Raw genomic sequence first — 8,909 nt, 5'->3', positions numbered from 1 at the left:
ATAAATATAGTTAAAATTTTTATGATGCAGTACCAATTGCAACTTTTATGTCAACTATAAAATGTAAACAGTAGCCCCTGTGTATGTCCAGTTCACCAAATGATGTGATAATCACATGAAGTTGTATGTGTAAAAGAGCATTGTAAATTTCAGTGCTCTGCCTTAAAACATGAGTGAGTAAAATAGCTACTAGGCTGTTTCTATATTCAAGATTGAAAGGGAGATTCTTGGCAATTATCTATTATTCAAGGATGAAATTCTGTGGCTACTAATTAGCTTTGTCAAAATCCATAATTGTATATCAGCATAAGTCTGATTTTAACAACAACCAAAAAAGATGGGTGGATGAATGGACTGTTTGTATGAAGGGATGGTTATATTGGGTAGGAGCATGATGCCATTGTTATTTTTTTAATTAGAATTTAAGAGTGGGAATAAAGGTGTGCTTTCCTGAGCTCTGTGAGCCATTCTAGCAAATTATCAAACATGAGAAAAGGGGTTTGAGAACTTCTAATGGAAGATCAGAAGCACAGATGACAACCTGATCATGTAATTGTCCTTTGAAAGTAGGGGTAGGGGCGGTCTTATGGGACTGAGCCCTTCACCTGTTGGATTAAAAAAAACCCCAAAAACTTCCCAGAATTCCTTGCACTAGTTTAGATTGTGACATAGGTTCTGCCAACAAGAAACTCAGTGAATCTGGAGTTTGTAACCTTGGCCCTGTATCCAAAGTTTCAGTCTCGACTTGCTGATTCCTTTATCACAGCTGAAGAGCGTGCTTCTTGATTCAACATTGTAGCAGTGGCTTCCAGACTCCTCATGTTCTTGACTTCTGTAGAGGTGGCAAGTTCTCTGGGAGGTCAGTGAATGAGAAGCCTGGGATTCATTCCTGGAGTCTCAAATTGGGAGTTTGGCCTCCCAGTCTTTCCCCTGATTTTGTAAGCACCAAATTCACAGTATTAAATCCCTTTCTCCTTAAGAGAGCTACAGTCAATTGTGTTAGCTACAGTTGGACTCTGACTGATATGATCCCCCCACCTTTTTTTAATATGTCCCCTTTTCAAGTTTTTATTCCCTTCATCAATTTTCATCTCTACTATCCAACCACCTCCCATTTCATACCCCAGAGATGAATCACCTCTTACATTTGAGGGGAAAAAAACATAGACAATATTATTGAGGAATTTCTCAACTTCCCGCATGTCCATCTAAGGTTTCTGGACCCACCACACCATCATGATATCTTTCCTACAAGGATAACCCATTCACTTTTGCTCTGAATCCCATCCTTTGCATCTCCAGAAACCTCCTTCCCTCCTGTAACTTTGTCCTGTCCCTCTTGTTACTTTGTTCATTCACTGTAGACACTACCAAGCTTTTCTCATGGTGAAGAACCCCCAACAACTCCCAATCCTCCATGCCCCTCTATCTAAGGTCTCCTTCCCTTCACTGCCAAGTTTCTAAGAGAATCATCTATACTATACATCTCCACTTTCTCCCCTTTCATTCACTCCTCTCCAAGCAACTTAGCCTTTATTGTTCTCATTCTACTGAAATTCAGCTCAGCGAAGTAACCAATAGTCACCAAATAGCCTAATCCAGTGGATTCTTTTCATTATTTTTCCTCCCTGATCTCTCAGGGGCATCTGCCAATGTTAACTCTCTCCTCTATGATATTGTGGCAACACGCTCACTGCACTTTTCTCCAGGAATATCTGGTTGGCCTTTTACCATCTCCTTTGAAGCCTCCTCATTTTATGTACATGTGGAATGCTCTTTTCAAATGTTTTTGTATCCAAGCCTTACATTTCCTTCCATTCTAAAGGTTCATGCTTGGTAACTTCATCCAAGTGCATGACTTCAACTACTGACAATTCCTAGGAATATGTCTTGAACCCAGACCTCTCTCCTGAGTCCCAGAATATATATACAGTAACTTTCTACACCATATTTCTACCTGTCTCACAGACATCTCAGTCTCAATATGTCTAATCTTCCCCAACATCCATTCTTCCTCCTAAAGTCCCTGTCCTGTGAGTGACACCATAGTCCACTCAGACCCTCAAATCAGATATCTGGGAATCATCCTAAATTCCCTTGACCCTTGTCCCTCACAATTAAGTGGTCACGAACTGATTTGAAGTCTACCCCTAGTGATGTGAGATGGTTTCTCCCCTCTCCATCACTACTGCCCTGGTCCAGCCCTCTGCAATCTCTCTCTCTCTCTCCCTTCTTCCCTCTCTCATTCTCTCTCCCTTTCTCTTTTCCCTTCCCTCCCTCCCTCTCTCTCTCTCTCACTTGTTTACTCTCTCTCATTTCTGCTTCTGCTCACTCACTAGTCTTCCAAACCCTTCTCAGCTGCCTCAATCCATTCTCCACACAAAAACCAAATCTAATCATACCACTCCCTTCTTTAAATCCCCTAGATGGTGTCCGCACACACTTGCAGTTTTCCGGATAAAGTTCACATTCTCTATCCTAGCCCTAAGACCCTTCATTATCTGACTTCTCTAACCTCATCTCCCTCCACTGACCCTGAAGCTATGTTCCCACCCCCATGAACATGCTGCATACACTCACTCCATGGACTTCCCTCTGTGTGGAACCCCCTTGCCCTTCACCTGGTCCACTTCTTTGTCATCCTTGGTGACTCAGCTCATGTCACCTCCTCCAAGAAGCTTTTCCCACCCCCCTTGAGTAGAGCTGACCATCCTTTTCACCACTACTATGCTTTGTATATGCTGTGCTTACCTCTAATTTTACATTAAACTGTATCATATGTCTCATAGATCATAGATGTATCATAGATGTAAATACGTTTGTCACATATGTTTTCACATGTCAGTACCCTACCACCAGCCCAAGTGTTCCTTTGTGAGCAAAACCATGCTTAGCAGTGTACCTGGGACAGAATAAACTCCCAAGCCATGTTTGATAGATTAACTGGTTTAACTTCTGCTTGAATTTTATTGGGTAACTGTTGTGAGTTGGATTGTGTCCCCTAAAAATAGATATGTTGGAGTCCTCACACTCACAACTTCTGAATGTGACCTTACTTGGAGAGATGGTCTTTACAGAAATATTCAGGTTGAAATAAGGTCACCAAGGTGGGCCCTAATCTAATTAGGGCTCTGAGCTGGCTGTCAGCACAGAGTCTGATGCAGGGTTCGAACCAACGAACCATGAGATCATGACCTGAGCCGAAGCTGGACGCTTAACCGACTGAGCCACCCAGGCGTCCCTAAAAAAGGAAAATTTGGACACAAAGACAGATGCAAATAGAAGGAAAACAATGTGAAGAGACACAGGCAGAGGATGGCCATCCACAAGCCAAGCAGGGAGGCCTGGGACAGATTCTCCCTCATAGCTCTGCTGACCCCTTGATTTTGAACTTCTGGCCTCAGAACTGTGACATAATTAATTTCTTTCACTTAAGCCACAAGTCTGTGGTACTTTATTATGGAAACCCCAGAAAACTCATGCAGTAGAATTTCCAGTGCCTTTTAAGCCTTTCTTTCTTTGACTCTCTAGCCATAAGTTGTTTTCTCTCTGAAGTCTTCTTTCTGAAGGTTTGCTTTTGTAGCATATCACTCTGTCTCTGGCTCTCGCGCTCTCTCTCTCTCTCTCTCTCTATCTTTCCTTTCTCTCTCTCTCTCTATCTTTCCTTTCTCTCTCTCTTTCTCTCTCTCTCTCTCACACACACACACACACACACACACTGAAATCACATGTCTCTTTCAAGAACTTCCCCTTTTCCTCCAGATATTTCCATCTTACCGACAAGTTCTGCCTTGTGAGTCAGAATTAGGTCCCAAGTAAAAGCTCCCCTCATTGCTTTCTCATCTTTCTGAAAGAGATAATCAGGTCAAGAATGTAATCCACTGCAATGTTTATGACAGAACAGGCCATCCAGTGGTTATGCCCATGAGCCCAGTTTGCATCTTGCCCCCATGCTAGATTCAGAATTCTCTAGGCAAGGAAAGTATCACGAAACTGTCAGGCAAACCAGTAGTCAGGACATCCCACAGCAACATCACCTGATTCTCCTTGCATCTCACCTATGGTCCCCATGGTACTACCACCAAGCTTTTCTGACGTCAAATCATGCAACTCTCTTCCTCAAAACTCCCTAATGCTTCCCCATTGCATTTAAAGCCAATTTCAACTTGCTGTAGAGGCCTCTCCTAGAGTTACTGAACATCTGTAAAACTCTTTCAGCTTCAGGAATTTTGAACATGATCCTTCTTCCACTTACAGTGCTTTTCTCCCCCTTTTTTGCCTTTGCCTGGCTAAGCTTAGTGTCAGTTCCACAAAGGAGGTTACCCTGTATTAGCCTTCTATTAAATGCTCTCAAAGAAACTTGGATTATCTTGCCAAGGATTCATCATAGTTTCTACCTATATGTTTATATTTATGGCTATGTGATTAATGTATTTCTCCCCCACTACACTGAAAGCACAAGAACTGGACATTTGTCTCTTTTGTCCATCACTGACTCCCCAATCCCTAATGTAATCAACAGAGTAGCTACTCAACAAATATTTCTTTAAATGAGTGAACTGACTCCTACTCCTTGGCCCATTTCAATGAGACCAGTTTATTTGAATGAAGGGCATCCCTACCATCATAGAATCCAATCAAATCTTGGTGATGGCTTTGAACTTATAATAACCTCATATCATAATTTCAACTTTATGTCATTTATTAGACTATTCCACTGGTCAGGGTCCCCATAGGAAGTGGCTGGTGCTCTCAGGTGGGGCAATTGAGAGTTTGATAAAGAGGCTGGCTAAATAGTATGGGCAGGGTTAAGGGAAACCAGCAAAGAATGGAGTTACCCACAGTAGGTACCTGTTACCATTCCAAGGTCCAGAAGGGCAGAAGGAAGGGTAGATGCCAGAATCTGAAAAGAGTTGCTGTAGCAGATTGCCACCTAACAAGAGCTGTGGTCCTTAGAGAGGGATGCAGCCAGCGCATGAAGCCACAAAATAAATATCCCAACTTCCCTCTCCTCCCACCTTCCAGTCTCCTGCTGGTAGACTCTTTTTTTATTTTTTTTTTAATGGAAGTACTAAAGTATAGTTGACACACTCCACCTGGTGGACTCTTGTTGGCTGAACCTAATAGAAGCCTACCTCTGAGACCATGTAAACATCGTTACTTAACTGAGGACTTCTTTGCTTTTCTGTTTTTCACTGATGCCAAGCTTGTTCTCCACAATATCCAGTTTTCATTACAGATGAATATTTTCCCTCCCTCTTCCTCTCAAATTTCAGGGTTTTTTAAAAGTTTACTTATGGGGGGGGGAGTAGACAGAGGGAGAGAGAGAATCTCCAACAGGCTGTCACTGCACACTGTCAGCGTGGAGCCCAAGGCGAGGCTTGAACTCACAAACCATGAGATCATGACCTGCACCAAAAACAAGAGTCTGACACTTAACCGACGGAGGCACCCAGATGCCCCTCAAATTTCGGTTTTAACTTATGTTCATCAGGTGGCAGATTTCCCCACCAAGCACCATGGTCATGATCACATTCAGATGTACTCTGTCCTCGGCAGAGAGTCCATTTTTATCATGTAAATCTTAGTTCAGGAAATCCAGTTCTGATGTTCTAACACTAGCTCGCCGTTTTCCGTGGCTTGTTTTCTCTATCAGAGCTACTACTGCCAGAGCAAGAGAGATGCACGTGTTATTTGGTCCTGCCTTTTGAGCCTCCTCCTCACTCCTTTCCATTTCCGCAGCTTTCCAGGGCTGCGGGAAAACTTTCCAGCTTTTCCAAGTTACAGGGTTCCATTGGGAAGTGGCTATTATCCATTCCCTAGTCATTTCTCTACGGCCTGAAGTGTACAAACTGACTGGATACCTCCATCTCAAGAATGTGGGCGAACACAATTCTTGCTCTGGGGAGCAAGGTCCCTCCAGATAATGCCTTCATGCATTCCTTCCATCTCTGGGATTCTGGAGCTTAATAACTCTGCCTCCTCATTTCTGTCTCAATCTCTGGCTCCACGGTGCCACAGCCACCCACCTTACCTTCTCTCACCTGAACTTAGTGCTCAGCACCTTTTGCCTCAGACTAATAGCTCTGACATGAAGCCTACTGACTTCGGAAAATTCTGATCCACAGAGCCATAGGCTGAATATACCCTCCCCTACCCAAGTTTTAACATTTCCTTTTATAAATATCTTATAAATGTCTGTCTAAGAAGCTCGAAAGTGTCATTGAGTAAGCCACGCCACTCCTTCCCTCATTTCTGGAACCTGATCTCAATTTTCTTTCTTGGCTTTCGGGGAGATTGTGTCCTTCTCCCACTGGGTCGGCAGAGGAGGAAGGATAAGGATGCTGGTCTGAACCGGGGGGGATCACCTTGCCTCCCAGTCCCGCAGAGGCTCAGGGACCCAGGATGATGTGTCCGGGAGGAGCGCCCATGGGGCGGGACGGTGGACCCTATTAATAACAGCTGTCATAGCAGACTCGTGGAAGATGGGTCTTCAAAGCAGGAAGCCCCTCTGCCCAAGTGTAGGTCTTTAGGACTCAGTGGAGTGCCCTTCCTCTGAACCAGGACTCCCGATGGCCCCTCCCCAACCCCTACCCCCTAACACCCTGACCCGCGGGGCTTCCCATCCTTTCACCGCGATGATTTTTTTCTCCCTCTAAATATTTAAACATTCAAAAGAAAAAAGCCAAATCCCGAAACTCAAACACAATGAAAACCAAAAAAGTGAGGAAAAATAACAAGAGTTTAACCGCTCTCCGTCCCAGCCGCGGACCCAAGCCGGGTCCCTGGTCCTCCGGCGCCTGGAGGGGTTAACCCTCTGCTGCCCGGGGGGCGGCCCGCCCCGCCCCCTTCCAGCCGAGGTTGGGGGCGCTCGGGGAGGGGCGGGGCGCTCCACTCTGGCTGTACATAGATGCACTCAATTCTCTATATTTTGCCAAACCCGCACAAGCTCATCTCCACACCTTCCCCCACCCGCACCCCGTTCCCCACCAAACCTTTTGTTTCGGCGCCTCCCTCCTATACTAAAGGCTCAAAGAAATTTCCCCCGTGACATTGAACCCCAAGCCAGACTGCTCTGGGGGCCTGAAATGGATGCCTTGCGCGTGCTTCTCACCAGCACCTGCCTTCTTTCTTACACAGCCTCTCCCATTAGTGAGAGCCCGTCAGGGGTGCCCCGCGCCTCCCGTCTTTGTGCGGGTAAGGACAGCTTTTGTTGCGCTGTAGGCACGAAGCAGTGGACAAAGGACCCCGGACGCTGTAAGCCACACCCCTTACCTCCTCTGGGAGCCTGAGGCCAGGCTCCTCTAAGGTGGAGGGAGCAGGGAATCCTTTCAGAGCCCCCATTTTCTAAAGCAAATGCCAAGCCGCCTGTGCCGTTTACCAAGCGCAGCTTGCTCACCACTCCATTAAGATTACATTTGTCTCCATTTTTAAACAAAAGGGAATTTGGGTTGAGGGCCCCGAACCCCAGGAGCGCACTGTGGGATAGGAGCACCTGCAATCATGCAGTAGCCTGGAAAAATCTCTGACAAAACCAGGCTCTACGGCGTCCAAACCCCCGCCATGCCAGAGGCATCCCCCACTGGGTCACCTACACCACCAGCCAGGAAACAAGTCGCGCCCAGAATTGCAGCGGACTCGCGGGTGGGGCTCAAATGAAGCCACACACGGGATGGAAGCAAAATTGCACTCCTGGGACTGTGGACAAAAGCACTTTGGAAAGCCACTTTTCTCTGGCTGGACTGAAGCTGAAGTTGTCATCGTTTGAGACATGGATGGGGACAGGCTTTTTTTGTCCAAGACTGGGATGGGGGAGTGTCTGATAGGGAGATGGGGAAAGGAGAAGAGTAAGAGTCCCAGACACTGGGAACTTCTAGAGCCTCTGTTAGTGGGAAAAGCACCAAAAACAAAAACAAAACAAACAAACAAACAAACAAAAAACCCCATTCATTTGTTCTTTGAAAACACATTGACTGCATCCTAATCACTTGTCCTGGGGATACATCAGTGATTAACAGGCACAGCCCTTGTCCTGGGGGATGTTAGTCTAGTGTGAAAGGCTACACACCAGGGATGGAGCCTCGGTTCTAGTTCCCAGGCCTGAGCTCTTGCTCAGTTTCTGCATCTGCAAAAGGGAAGAAGCTGGTTCTTTATACCTTATGGAACAATGAGAAGAAAGAGCTGGAAGTTTACTGTTTAATTGGAATTAAAATACAACAGGACCATAGACACCCACAAAGACTTGAAATCAGGGATGCCAAAAGACACTTCTGCAACAATATTCATAGTGGTGTCATTCATGGTAGCCAAAAGGTGGAAGCAACCCAAGTGTCCATCCACAGATGGATGGATAAACAAAAGGTATATCGGTACAATGACATTATTTAGCTATTAAAGGGCATACAATTCTTCTACATGCCACAACATGGATGAACCCTGATGACATTATGCTAAATGAAACAAGTCCAACACAAAAGGACAGAGTGTATGATTCCTCTTATGTGAAGTTCCTGGAATAAAAAAATCATGGAAACAGAAAGTAGCATGGAGGGTACCAGGGACTGAGGGGAGGGTGGAATGCAGAGTTACTGTTTAATGAGTATAGAGTTTGTTTGGGAAGAAAAAGTTTTGGAAATGGTGATGGTCGCACAACATTGTAAGTGTCAATACCACTGATTTGTACACTTAAAAATGGCTAAAATGATAAATTTTGTTATGTGAATTGACACTTAAACGTGGTATGTGTATTTTACAAAAATTCAAATATATAGGTGATACTGTGATTTATAGTAGATATATGTTTGGACTTTTGGCACAGAGCTCCTAAAACCCTTGGAATTTCCTAAGTGATAAAAGAATAAATGTAAAAGTAATGCCTTTATTCAGAATAGGCCCCATTTAGACACACC

The 8,909-nt window shown here is 44.9% G+C and overlaps 1 long non-coding RNA gene across 1 annotated transcript; it reads right to left on the bottom strand.

Moving 5' to 3' along the window:
* Nucleotides 1–650: 650 nt before the first annotated feature.
* LOC144234237 (uncharacterized) lies at nucleotides 651–7,135 on the bottom strand. The gene is made up of 3 exons (XR_013335899.1): nucleotides 6,996–7,135; nucleotides 3,778–3,847; nucleotides 651–930 (listed from the first exon to the last, which is right to left on the bottom strand). It is a non-coding gene; the product is annotated as an uncharacterized LOC144234237 (long non-coding RNA).
* Between the last annotated feature and the right edge of the window lie 1,774 nt (nucleotides 7,136–8,909).

The sequence above is a fragment of the Crocuta crocuta genome, unplaced genomic scaffold (assembly GCF_008692635.1).
Source record: "Crocuta crocuta isolate KB4526 unplaced genomic scaffold, BGI_CrCroc_1.0 scaffold330, whole genome shotgun sequence".
Lineage (NCBI taxonomy): Eukaryota > Metazoa > Chordata > Mammalia > Carnivora > Hyaenidae > Crocuta > Crocuta crocuta.
Note: the sequence above shows the minus strand (reverse complement) of the source record. Positions and strands in the feature narration are given on the sequence as shown.